Genomic DNA, 14,816 nt, shown 5'->3' with positions numbered 1-14,816 from the left:
CCAAGACCAGTGCCCCAGCACAACCAGGTGAGGGCTCTCCTCAGATGGCACAAAGGCTGCCCCTTTCATCACATCGATAGCCCCATTCATGAGGTCTCCCCACTCATGACCTAATAACCTCCCTAAGGCCCCAACTCCTAAAACCATCATATCGGGCATTAGGATTTCAACAGAGGAGTTTCAGGGGAATACATTCAGGTGACAGCAAGAAACAAAGGGGACTTTTTTAAAAAAAGAATTCTCAAAAGAAGAAACACTAAAAGAATGTGTCACTAATACAGGTATACACACAGCTTATCTTTCCATCAACAGTTTTATAAATCATAATTGATGACTGAAACAAAAAGTTTAACATTACATAATACAAAAGACAACTATATTTCAAAATTGAGAAAAGGCTAAAATAGGACTGAAGTTTCAACACTTTAGTAGAAGTAATAAAATGCTAATACCAGTAATTATTAAAAGTCACATATGCATTCTGCAATAACTACAACCACCCATAAAAACTATACCACAAGAGACTCCAAACCAATATATTAAGATTTTATTTTTAAATTTTTTTTTTGGGGGGGGGGCAGGGAGAAGAGAAGGGAGGGAGAAGAAAAGGGAGTGAAACATTGGTGTGTGAAAAGAACACCCATTGGTTGCCTCTCACATACCCCCAGACTGGGGAACTGGCCCACAACCCAGGCATGCGTCCCAACCAGGAATCGAACCAATGACGCCTAGGTTTGCAGGATGATGCTTAACCCATTGAGCCACATCAGTCAAGGCACCAAAACATTACTAACAGGTCTTTTATAAAAGATGGAATCCTAAAACATGTTATAGTAATCTACAGGAAGGCAATCAAAAGAGTGGCAGGGTAGATTTTTTTATACTCACCCAATTATATGTTACTAATAAGAAATTCTTATGGGGGTGGAAGGATAAGTAATAATGGAAAAATACACTTAAATAATGAAGAATTTTAAAAATATTTAAAAATAAAGAAATTCTAACAAACATTGAAAGTAAAAGAATGAGAAAACTGTAACAGTTTTTTTTTAAAGGCAGAGTGGCCAAATTAATAACACAATAAACCAAAAGAATCTAACTGATATATATATATATATACAGGGGTGAGGCAAAAGTAGGTTTACAGTTGTGACATTCTTTTGAGTTAATAAAGCTATTGTAATAATCATAACCTGCATGTCTATTTCCATACAAACAACTGGAAACCTACTTTTACCCACCCCATACAGAATATTCCATCAAACAAAAGCACAATACATATTTCTTTTGAAGCATCCATGAAACATTCACCATGACAGACCATATCTTCAACTATAAAACAAACCTCATCAAATGTAAAAGAATGAAAATAATAGAGTGTATTCTCTGACCATAAAGAAAAAAACAACATACTTCTAGAAAGTCCACGAGTCAAAGAGAGTCTCAAAGAAAAATTTAAAATATATACATAAGAATTAATGAAAATAAAAACATATGTCAAAATATGTGGAATGCTGCTAAAGCAGTAATTAGAAGAAAATATATAGCACCAAATGCATATACTAGAAATGATGCAAGATCAAATCAGTAACTTAATCACCTGCCAAGAAACTAAAGAAAAGTAAACTATAAACCTAAATGAGCAAACAGTAGAAAGGAAACAATAAAGAACAAAAATCAATGAAATCAAAAATAGAGAAAATCAATGAAGCAAAAATTGCATAAGCCTCTAACATGATTAACAAATATAAGACACAAATCACCAATAAGAGGACTGAAATGGGGTATCACTATAGTTTTGCATCAATTAAAAAATACTGAAGTAATAGTATATAAAACAACTTTACATTCTTAAATTAGAAAATATGAACCAATTTCTCAAAATCTCACTACCAAAGCTAAAATGAAATGAATTTCATAATTCTAAACAGTTCTGTAATCAGTAAAGAAAAATGAATTCTTAAATTTAAAAACTCCCCCAAGAAAAGAATCTCCAGGCTCAGAAAGCTTCACTGGAGAGCCCTACCAAAAATTTAAAGAAGAATTAATCCCAATTGTTCAAAAACTCCTCTCAAAAATATACAAGGAAATATATCTCAATACATTTTTCAAGAGGTCAACACTTAAGGATGCCAATGATATCAGATATAGACATCACAAGAAAGAAAACAACAAGCCATTGTCTACTATGAACACAGACACAAAAAAATTGCACCCTGACCTTGTGGCTAATTAGGTTGGGGATCCTCCTGCAAAGCAAAAGGTCACTGGCTGACTCTGGATCCCAGTCAGGTGACATGCCTGGGTTGTCACTCCCAGACCCATTTGAGAGGCAACCAGTGGACGTTTCTCTCACATAGATGTTTCTCTCCCTCTCTTGCTCCCTTCCCCCCTCTCTAAAATGTACAATGTATTTTTTTAATCCTCCACAAAATACTACCAAACCAAATTCACTAACACATAAAAACCATTCATTATGCACCAATACTAAGTTGGATTTAACTTGGGAAAGCAAAATTAGTTTAAAACCTAAAAAATCAATATATTATCGCCATATCAAAAGAATAAAGAACATAAACGTTCATTTTTTTAAAATCATCTCAGTAGATGCAGAAAAACATTTGAAATCTAACAAACTTAATAAAATACCCAACAATTAGGAACAGAAAAAAATTCCCTCAATGCGATAAAGGCCATCTAAGAAAAACCCGCAGTTAACAACATTATACTTCATGGTAACATAGTGAATGCTGTCCCCCTACAACCAGAAACAAGACAAAGATGTCTGCTTTCGCTGCTTCTGCTCAACATTGTACTAGACATTCTAGCAAGAAGAATTAGGCAAGAAAATAAAACAAAAAGCATTCACATGGAAAGGAAGAGGTAAAGTTGTCTTCATCTGCAGATGCCATGATATTATAATACAGAAAACCCTAGAGAATACACTAAAAATAAGATCCTAAATTACAAATCCACTAAAAAACAAACAAGTTCAGCAAGGTTGAATAATACAAGGACATTATACAAAAATCAACTGTATTTCTATATATTAACAATAAATAATGCAACAATAAAATTAAGTATTGTCACTTATCATAGCATCAAAAAGGATAAAGTACTTAGCAATAAATTTAAGAAAAGAGGTACAAGACCTGCACACTGAAAAACTATAAATTATACCTTTTAAGGAAATTAACAAACACCTAAACAAACAGACATCTGGTGTTCATGGATCAGGAAACTTTATATCATTAAAATGAAAATATTTTACCAAATTGATCTGCAAATATAATACAACCCATGTCAAAATCCCAACAGTGGTTTCTGCAGAAATTGACAAACTAACCCTAAAATTCATATGGAATTTCAAGGGATCCAGAATGCTCAAAACAATCTTGAAAGTTGAGAAGAACAAAGTTAGAGGATGCATACTTCCTGATTTCAAAACTTACTACAATGCTACAGTAACCAAACCACTATAGTAGTGACATAAAGATACAGACATACAGATCAAGGAATAGAATGGAGAGACCATAAATAAATATCTACTTTCATGATCAAATGATTTCCGACAGGAAGCCAAGACAACGCAGTGGAGAAAAAACCGTCTTTCCAACAAGTGGTGCTGGGACCAACAGATATCATGTGCAAAGGAATGAAGTTAGACCCCTTCCTCATACCATATACAAAGATTAACTCTAAATGGATTCAAGAGCTACGTGTAAAAGCTAGTTATAAAACTCTTAAAAGAAAATAGAGGAACAAATCTTTGCAACCCTGGATAAGGCAAAGCCTTCTTAGATATGACTCTAAAAACACAAGCGACAGCCCTGGCTTGTGTGGTTCAGTGGACTGAGTGCCGGCCTGCAAACAGAAGGGTTGCCGGTTCAAAAAGAAAAAGATAAATTTGACTTCAAATTTCTCAAAATTTAAAACTGTTACAAGAGCACCAAAAAGAATGGAGTACTTAGGAATAAGCCTAACCAAAGGGACAAAAACTTGCACACTAAAAACTGTACACTGCAGCCCTGGCTGGTGTAGCTCAGTGGACTGAGCACGGGCCTGTGAACCAAAGGGTTGCTGGTTCGACTCCCAGTCAGGGCACATGCCTGGGTTGCAGGCCAGGTCCCCAGTAAGGGACACATGAGAGGCAACCACACAATGCTCTTTCTCTCCCACTCTTTGTCCTTCCCTTCCCCTCTCTCTAAAAATAAAAACAGTATTTTTTTTTAAAAACCTGTATAATGCAAATGAAAAAAATTAAAACACAAATAAATGGAAAGACATCCCATGTTTGTGTTAAAACATCTGTACTACTCAAAATCCTAATGGCCTTTTTCACAGAAATAGAAATATAATTCTAAAATTCAAATGGAACCACAAAAACCCCCATACAGCCAAAATATAGAAGAACGACAAAGCTAGAGGCCTCACATCTTCTAATTTCAAAATACAATACAAAGCTATGATAATTAAAACACTACGGTTCCGGCATACAGATAGACATACAGACCGATAAAGAAAGAGCCCAGAAACAGACCCATACATACACGGAGAAACTGATCCTCAATAAGAATACCAGTATTTGGCCATAAAAAAGAATAAAATCTTACCATTTGTGACAGCATAAATGGACCTAGAGGGTATTATGCTAATTAAAATAAGTCAATCAGAGAAAGACAAATACCATATGATTTCACTTACATGCAGAATCTGAAGAACAATATAAACAAAACAAAAACAGACTCATAAAAACAGAGTGCGGACTGATGACTGCCAGAGATGAGGGGGAGTGGAGTACCAGAGAAAGAGGTGCAGGGATTAAGAAACACAGACTGTTAGTTACAAATAGTCCTGAGGATGTAAAGTGCAGGATAGGAAACACAGTCAATAATATTGTAAGAACTATATACAGTTTGAGGTGGGTACTGAAAATATTGGGGGGAACACTTTGTAAAGTATATGATTGTCTAACACTATGCTGTACACCTGCAATTAATATATGTTGAATGTAGACTGTAATTTTTCACAAAATGGAAAAAAATTTGAATACACAATGGGGAAAGGGTAGGCTTTTCAAAAAATGATGCTGAGAACTGAATATCCACATGCAAAAGAATGAAAATGGACTCTTACCTTATACCATACACAAAAATCAACTCAAAATGGATAAGACTTGAACCTAAGACTCAAAACTATAAAACCCCTAAAACAAAACTTAAGGAGAAAAGGTTCACAGCGATGGTCTTGGCAATGATTTACTGGCTGTGACTCAGCAATTCCACTCATAGGTATACACCCACGAGAACTGAAAATACATGTTCACATAAAAACTTGCACATGAATGTTCATAGTAGCATTAGTAATAATAGCCAAAAAGTAGAAACAATCCATGTGTTGGTCAACTGATGGATAAATAAAATTAGTAATATTCATGCAGAATACTATTTCGCAATAAAAAGTAATGAACTCCTGACACATGCTATATCACGTAACTGATGCTAAGTGAAAGAAGCTAGATATACTGTTATGATTTCGTTAATAAGAAGTGTCCAGAATAAGCAAATTCATAGCGACAGAAAGTAAAATATTAGTGGTTGCCAAGGGTCAAGGACAAAGGGAGAATGGAGAGTGACTGTTAATGGATACAAAGTTTCTTTTTAGGATGACAAAAATGTTCTAAACTGATTATGGTGATGGCTGCACAACTCTGCAAATACACTAAAAACAACTGAAATAGGTAAACTGTATTGCATTTAAGTGATAGCTTACTAAACCTGCTTAAGAAAAACTACATGATGCCTACAATTTGCTTCAAAATAATATGGAAGCTCTAAATAAATAGAGAGACATTTCATGGTCATGAATTGAAAATCTCTATAGAAGAAATTCTCCTCTAAGTAAATTATACGTTTTCTATTCCTATCAAAATCCTAACAAGATTTTTTTTTTTGTAGACATAAACAATTATTCTAAAAGTTATGTGAAGAAGAAAGACACTAAAATAGCTAAAACAGTCTTCACAAAGTAAGAGGAATTAGTGAGTTACTACTCACTTACTAACATTTGGTCTTGATTACTACTACAGTTATAGTAATCAAGCGAGAGTAGTACTGACAGAGAGATAAACAGACAGATCAATGGAATGGAATACTAGAACCCCAAAATGAACCAACACAAATATGCCCAACTGAGTTCTGAAAACGGGCAAAAACAATTCAATGGAGGAATAACAGTCTTTTCAACAAATAGTGCTCAAACAATTAAACATCCAGAGGCAAAAAAAAAGAAAAAAAAGAAAAACACCACAGAAGTCTTAATCTAAACTTCACAACCCTGTACAAAAATTAATTTAAAATGGGTCATGAATTTAAACATGAAACTATACTATATATTTAGAAAAAATACAGGCAAGCTCCACCAGGACCTAAAGAAAAGGATTCTCAAACTTGGCACCAAAAAAATGATCTATATAAAAGAAAATAAACCAGACATCATCAAAATAGTAATCACTGGCCCTGTGAAAGACCTTGTTAAGAAGATGGAAAGATAAGCTTCCCACTGAGAAAAAACAGTTGCATACCATATATCTGACAAAGATATTGTTATCTAAAATACATAAAAAACTCTCAAAATTTAACAGCAAAAAAAAAATCTGATTATCTGATTAGAAAATGAGCAAAAGACATAAACAGACAGCAAGTATACATAAAGATATCATTAGTCATTAGGGCAATGCTAATTAAAACTGTAAGATAGCACTGTATACTTATAGAAAAGTTAAAAGAAAAAATAGTGATAATAACAAATGCTAATGAGAAGAAAAAGTAGATCTCTTATTCTTTGCTTATGGGAATGTAAAATAGTATGCCTATGCTGGAAAACAGTTCAGAAGTTTCTTAAAAAATTAAGCATGCCCTTGTTGTAAAACCCAAGAAGCTCACTCTTTACCTGAGAGAATTATACACAAAATCCTGCATATAAATGTTCATAACCACCTGATTCTTAATAGCAAAATACTGAATATACCAAAAGTCCTTTGACAGATGAATAGTTAAACAAAGTATATACATTAATCTATATATACTGTTCTTGAATGACAAAACTAAAGAGGTAGAAAATAAGTTTTTCAGGGGACAGGGAGGGTTTTAGGATTGAGGTACAAATATAAAGGGGTATTGAGAGGGGTTTTCACTGTGGTAATGGAACAGTCCTGTTAGCTTTGCTGTGGTGGTAGTTACGGAGAGTTGTATATGGGAGAAAATGGCATAGAATTAGACATATAAAAGTGAATTCAGTTAAAAAAAAAAAGTGTTAAAAACCAAGTTTAGTTCACAGCAATGCACCAGTACTGATTTCCTGGTTCTGATGTTTTACTGGAGCTTTTATGAGCTGTCACTACCGCAGGAGAGCTAGGTATAAGATATACAGGACTCTACTAACTTAGCAAGTTTTGTGAGTTTATAATTATTTCAAAACAAAGGTTTGTTTTTTGTTGTTGTTGTTTTAATAATGAGAGGGGAACCCTGGCTGGTGTGACTCAGTGGATTGAGTGGGGCCTGTGAACCAAAGGGTCTCTGGTTTGATTCCCAGTCATGGCACATGCCTGGGTTGTGGGCTGAGAGGCAACTCGTCCATGTTTCTCTCACACACTGATGTTTCTCTCTCTCCCTTCTACTCCCTATAAATAAATAAATATTAATTAATTAATTAGAGGGGAAAAAAGGGATGGAGCTACAGACATACCTCAGATAATTCTGCAAGTCTGGTTCCAGACCACTGCAATAAAGCAGTTGTAAACTTTTTTCCTGGCGGAGGGTCTTGTCTTCAATTCGTTAAAAATGCAACATCTGTGAGGTGCAATAAAGCGAAGCACAATAAAACGAGGTATGCCTGTATAGATGAAACAAGACTGGTCACTAATTGCTAATTCTTGAAGCAAATTAGCAAACTGAAAATTTTGTGTTAATTCGCTAAATTTGCAAATTAGCAAATTTTCAACACTTTTTTCAACACAGATATAGAGATTCATAATACTACTCTATTTTTCATCTATTTCAATTTTCCCATAATAAAAGGTTAATGAAAATATAAGAAACCTGTATCAACTATTAATGGCAGCTTCTCCAGTTGCTAATTTTATTTTTCTTTTTGCTAATACGCATTTTAAATTTTTTATAAAACAAATTTCCTATATAAAACAATTTTAAGGAAATATTTGCTCATATGGTCATTTGTTCTTATTGCTTTACTCATCTTTTTAAAAAGTAGCATTACGACTTCCGCCAAGATGGAGGCATAGGTGGAAGCACTGTGCCTTCTCACGTAACCAAGTTTATAAACAACAAAGTTTTAGCAACAAAAACGCAGTCAAACCACAGAAAATTGAACTATATGGAAGTCTGCAACAATGAACCCTTCAGCCAAACCAGTAAGAGGGGCAGAGCCAACAGCAGAGCAGAGTCGGGCAGGAAAGATCCACCGGACTGACTTGGGTGCACGACCCAGGTGCGCAGGCAGCCGTGGGCGGACCCCAGGTGTAGAGTAACGGACAGAACCAGTGAGGGCACAAGGCAGCAGACCCACAGAGGGCTGACTGCAGTCACACATTCGCACGCAGATAAACCAGTGAAGGAGCAAGCAATGAGAGGGACCACACAGGCTCCAGGCGGAAAGCAGCAGAGGGGACAGCCATTGTCCTTCTCTGACCCCCGCCCCCACATACAGTGTCACAAACCAGCCACCTGGGTAGCCCCGCCTTGGTGAACAACTAAGGCTCCGCTCCTCAGACGTAACAAGCACAAACAGATCAAAACACAGCCCAAGAATAACTCAGAGCCCCAGAGCTGATAAATCTAAGCGAGGAAGAAATAGCCAAACTTTCAGATGCACAGTTCAAAACACTGGTGATCAGGATGCTCACAGAACTGGTTGATTTTGGTTGCAAGTTAGATGGAAAAAATGAAGGCTAAACTAATTGAAATGAAGGGAAATGCACAGGAAACCAATAGTGATGGAAAGGAAACTGGGACTCAAATTAATAGAGTGGACCAGAAGGAAGAAAGAAACAACCAAACAGAAAAGAATGAAGAAACAAGAATTCAAAAAAATGAGGAGAGGCTTAGGAACCTCCAGGACATCTTTAAACGTTCCAGCATCTGAATTATAGGGGTACCAGAAGGGGAAGAGGAACAGCCACAGTGAAAAACTTATTTGAACCACTGATAAAGAACTTCCCCAATCTGGCAAAGGAAATAGACTTCCAGAAAATCCAGGAAGCTCAGAGAGTCCCAAAGAACGTGGACCCAAGAAGGAACACACCAAGGCATATCATCATTACATTAGCCAAGATTAAAATGAAGGAGAGAATTCTAGAAGCAGCAAGACATAGGGGACAGTCACCTACAAAGGAGTTCCCATCAGACTGTCAGCGGATTTCTCAAAAGACACCTTGCAGGCAAGAAGGGGCTGGAAAGAAGTATTCCAAGTCATGAAATCCAAAGACCTCCATCCAAGATTGATCTATCCAGCAAGGCTTCCATTTAGAATGGAAGGGCAGATAAAGTGCTTCTCAGATAAGATCAAATTCAAGGAGTTCCTCATCACCAAGCCCTTATTATATGAAATGTTAAAGAGACTTATCTAAGAAAAAGAAGATAAAAAAGATGAACAGTGAAAGGACAGCAAACTCACAGTTATTAACAACCATACCTAAAACAAAAGCAAACTAAGAGGACAGCTAGATCAGGAGTGGAATCATAAAATGGAGATCACATGGAGGGTTAGCAACAGGGGAGTGGGAGAAGGAGAAGGGGGGAGAAGGTACAGAGAATAAGTAGCATAGATGGTAGGTAGAAAATAGGGGGGAGGGCAAGAATAGTAGGGGAAGTATAGAATCTAAAGAACTTGAGAAATGTGGTCATAAACTAAAGGGGGGAATGGTGGGGGAGGGGGTGTGCAGAGTGGAGGGGAATGAAGGGGGGAATAGAACAACTGTAATGGCATAATCAATAAAATATATTTTTTAAAAAGTAGCATTACAGGGCAAAAATTTAAATGTAGAATCCAATTGAGACTTCTTACTTATAATACATAGCTTTATTTTAAAATATTTCTTCTAAATACCCAATTTATATTTCACCCAATTACATTTCACCTCAAAGTTCCATTATCTTCTTTCTAAAGTGAGCTAAAACACTCTCACTAGAATAGATTTACAATAAACAGAGTAACTCGCTATTATGGTGATCCTCACACAACACATCAGATGTCCAAGTTCAAGACACCATAAGACATTTTAACAATTCCAGTTGGGTTTACATTTGCAATGTTGCCTAAGGTATCATTATTAACTTTAAATTTTGTTTTAAAATTATATGTGCTCTTTTTAAATTTTCAACACTTTTTAAAAGCAGATGCTGAAAAGTTGACAATGATTACAAAACCATGCTAAAGAATCCAACACATGTGAATCTAAGAAAAAAACACAGTAATTCACTGAACACTGAGATTCTGACCATGTAATCACTTTTAGTTTTAATTTATTTGTATATCAAGCAAAAGGGATACAATACCATTTTCCTCAGTTATAATTTAAATTATGCCCTGTCTGGTGAGGCTCAGTGGATTGAGTGCTGGCCTGTGAGCCAAAGGGTCGCAATTGGATTCTCAGTCAGGGCACATGCCTGGGTTGTGGGCCAGGTCCCCAGTTGGGGATGCACAAGAGGCAACCACACACCGATGTTTCCCTGTCTTTCTCTTTCCCTTCCCCTCTCTCTACAAATAAATAAATAAATTATTTTAAAAGTTTTCAATTGGTTTCAATTAAATAAGTTAAAATTAAATTATAAGAGAAATAACAAGAGACCTGATCTCTGCATCATCTGTGAGAATTTGGGTAAGTCACAATCTCTCTAAACTCCATTTCCTTATCTACACACTGGAAAGGTTATACTTGTCAATCTTCAGCCTCCAAAATCCTATGTAATGAGGCTTTAAAATATACTTTATAAACTTTGACCCATGATCATTCTAATGATGTTTAGATGTGATACAAAAATGTCATTATAAATACTGTAACTATATAAAGTAACATAATTACATAACATAGTATTGATAATGATGTTGTATAACATAATTTTTATAGATTTACATTATTTTGGAGAATATTATTCTTGATACATCAGATCAGGGTTTCTCAACATCAACCCTTGCATCACTCTGCCCTGGAAAACTCTTCACTGTGGGGGCTGCCAGGTGCACTGTAGGATGTTTAGCATCTATCCACTAGATACAAGAAGAATCCCCCAGTGCAGCCAAAAATCTTTTTTTTAAGAAATAGCATTTAAATTTATTTATTTATTTATTTTAGAGAGGGGGCAAAAAGATTTGTTATTCCACTTATTCATGCTTTCACTGGTTGTTTCTTGTATGTGCCCTGACCAGAGATCAAACTTGCAGCCTTGGTGTATCTGGATGATGCTCTACCAACTTAACTATTCAGCCAGGGTCCAAAGATGTCTTTGGACATTACCAAAATCACTTCTGGTGAAGGACCTCTGGTATGAGATTTAAAATTCTGAGGGCTCTTTGGAGATGGGAAAAAGAAAGATAGTGTTTTTTTGTTTTTGTGATATAGGAAAAGGGCATAAGGAGTAGCAATGAACAAAACAAAAAGGTTAAACTGCAACTCATACACTATAAAAAGAAAAGGTATTCTTTTCTATGAAGGCTTGCTGAAAAACATGTTAACCAAATACTGTTAATACAGTAACAAGAATGACAATGACAGTGTATGTACAAAGCTGAGGAGAAAAATCCACAGGTAGTCCCTCCTCAAATAAAGAGCATCCTCAATAAGGCCCAAGTCTGTTTGTTTTATCAGAGACTAATAAAATTAACATACCGTATTTTGCCATGTATAATGCACTCCCATGTATGAAGTACACCCACAAGTTTGTACACATTATATACGGGATTATTATACCCATTATTATACTCACAGTATGTAATCACAATACCCATGTACAACGCTCATCCTTATTTTTCCCTCAAAAGCTTGGGCAAAAACGTGCACATCATATACGGCAAAATACAGGTAATTATTCTTCCCTCTAGCATTTGTGGGAAGGCTAAACCTTCTCAAGTGACGTGCTATTATTCTCTAACCAGTGAGAATACCCACATGAAAAAGATCCATACAGTTAAAAACAAAAAGCATCCATCTGTTTTAATCAAGTGTAAATGGACTACAAATGCCTTGGAAAAGTAACGCTGAGGAATATACTCAAGTCCTTCATGTACTTGAAGACTCAAGACACTCAGTGTGGAGAAACTACATTTCCATGCTACAACAGAAAATTAAACATTCACACCTCTATTTTTTGGTACTTTAGTACCCACTATAAAAATCAAACTCAGCCATTATTTTCCACCAAACATACAAATACCCAGTTTCCTTAGTCTATTCTTGGATAGGTCACCAGACTGGGAATAAGAGAACCAGTCTATTCCCAGCTGCAAAACAGACTGATAATCTCATGCAAATTATTCACTCAGGTTAAGGTCCTACACCGGTATCATGCTGACAATACTGAAAATATGCCCAGAAACATGCACTGAGAAACCCAGGACTTCCTCTTACACCCAAAGGACAACTGCAAACGTATTTTTAGATTTATTAAATCTAAAAATCTGAATAGGACTTTATTTATAGCAACATTTAACATACTTGAAATTTCAAAACTGTGTGGTGCATTTACCACTGTCCTCTATAAAATAAGCAATGCTTTTATTATCACCATGCCCCGTTTTGCAAAAATCTACTTCTAAACTACACAAAGTACAATTATTATGTAAAACCAAAAATAAAAGTTGTTTTTAATTCAAGCTCTCGGAAAGGACTTTAAATCTGTCTAACTTTTAGTCTGCTACACAAGTCGTTCTTTCCTGGCACTTTGTGCTTCACAAAATCTGGAGAGCAAAAGTTTGCCCCCTAGTCTAAATCTGGAAAGGTCTTACCGCTGTTCTGACCACTAAACACAGAGATTTTACTAGTGCAACCAATACACGTATACCTGCGTACAGTTTTTGCTCTTGATACCAAGGGAAAAAAAACTATATTACACCACGTTACCCATCTGACCTTTTCGCACACCACCGAAGCGGAAACACAATGCAGTCCCACAGAAAACTGGAAAAAAGCAGGGTTAGGAGGGAAAAGGGGGTGTCAAGGTTCCGCGGGCCTCCGCTGTCAGGCAGACACTTGTTAGCAGCCGACAAGTCACTTACAAAGTTTGCCATCTGGCTGCGGAAAAGGGGCCCTGACGGCGCCACGGGCCCTGACCCGGAAGACTGGTGTCTGGGAGGCCCCAAGGCCCGTCAAGGCCCCAGGCGCACAGCAGCCTCCCGGGCAGGAAAAGCCTCGGCTCCTCCGAGCTCCGAGCTCCCCGCTGCCTCCCTGCACGCGGGAGCACTAACACACGCTGGCACTCACACACGTACACACACAACAAAAGGAAGCCGTGGGAGCCGCGTGCAGAGGTTTGGTCGCGGAGCTACGGAAAGCCCCTCCCCGCGGCTCCCACCGCACGGCCCGGGGCCCACTCACTCACTGGAGCGCTTGCGGAGAGGCCCGTGGGTGCCCGGATCCCTGCAGCCCACCGCCCACCGGCCAGGCTCTGCTCCCCCGAGCTCGCGGGCGGAGCCGGTGGCGGAGAGACGGCTCTGGTTCCAACACCCGCGCTGCTCCGCCCGCCGACCAACCGTGCGCTGGCAAAATCCCGCCCGTGCGGCCGTGGGATCAAGCCTGGGCTCCAAAAGCCCAGAGAACCGGAGGACTCCCTACTTCCCAGGTTGCTTAAGAAATAAAACTACTATGCATAATTACCCTTGGTAAAAATCTCCACTCCGGCAAACCATGGTATGTTTAAGCCCCTTTTCCTAACTGAAGCACTAATCAAAAGTAGACTCCAACACAACACTCCTTAAAATAAGAAATCTTTCAGTAATCTTTTCCTTAAACCTTCCTCTTCCTCTTCCTCTTACTTCTCCACACCTTAATTTACTCATTTTAGTCTGCCCTTACCTTTCATTTTTTAACCTAAGAACTGCATTACTCTTTTGAAATTTACTTTCTAATAGTAACAAGTCTCCTCATAAATCCCTTCCATCTCCCACTTATCTATTCAAAACCTCTCCACAACTTTCATAATTTTTATCAGCTCCTACCAAGTAATTCAAATAACTTCTTAAAACACTGCTTTTTTTCTGTTTTCATCATTTCCTGAAACCTAACACTTTCTGATGTTACACACAAATTTGCCCCAAACTGCCCTCGAATCTTGTGAACCTACTTCGGAGGCCACCACAGTCACTGAAAAATCCATTTCCTAAGCATATCCCTAATAATTTGACGATGATCTTTCCAAATACTCTCTACCAATTCATTTGAATAACTCAAGACTACCATGCCCATTTCCCTAAAGACTACAGAACCTTAAATTAACACATTATTTCTACCATTATATGTATCTATACAGGCAGGTGTGTATATGTTGACAAGCACACATACACAAGACCCTGCAAAACATCAAGTGTATATATTTCATTCTAATCCCTTAGATACTGGCTCTTCTCAAATTTACAAGGGAAGCTCCATGCCAAACAAGATTTCCTGCACCCAACCCCTATCACTTATAGATGCTAAATTAATGTAATTATCACTTAAACTCTCTCCATTTCTACCACAGTCATTCCCAACACCTTAAGATATCCATCATAAAAAAAAAGATATCCATCATTAGTCTAATTCAAAC

General features: G+C 37.1%; 1 protein-coding gene across 10 annotated transcripts in view; it reads right to left on the bottom strand.

Moving 5' to 3' along the window:
* The window catches only part of ZNF148 (zinc finger protein 148), a 128,635-nt gene that overhangs the window by 101,152 nt on the left and 12,667 nt on the right, over positions 1–14,816 (bottom strand). For 3 of the 10 annotated variants that reach the window (XM_037132036.2, XM_037132079.2, XM_037132043.2), the window contains exon 2: positions 7,747–7,893. The exons of 4 other annotated variants lie outside the window; for them this stretch is intronic. The gene's annotated coding sequence lies outside the window, so the exon portion shown is untranslated. Of the gene's footprint in view, positions 1–7,746; positions 7,894–13,613; positions 13,875–14,816 lie in introns of those variants that run through there. 3 more of the 10 variants (XM_037132052.2, XM_037132066.2, XM_053672816.1) reach the window with 3 other exon arrangements.

The sequence above is a fragment of the Artibeus jamaicensis genome, unplaced genomic scaffold, assembly GCF_021234435.1.
Source record: "Artibeus jamaicensis isolate MK-2021 breed Jamaican fruit bat unplaced genomic scaffold, CSHL_Jam_final contig_793, whole genome shotgun sequence".
Classification (NCBI taxonomy): Eukaryota; Metazoa; Chordata; class Mammalia; order Chiroptera; family Phyllostomidae; genus Artibeus; species Artibeus jamaicensis.
Note: the sequence above shows the minus strand (reverse complement) of the source record. Positions and strands in the feature narration are given on the sequence as shown.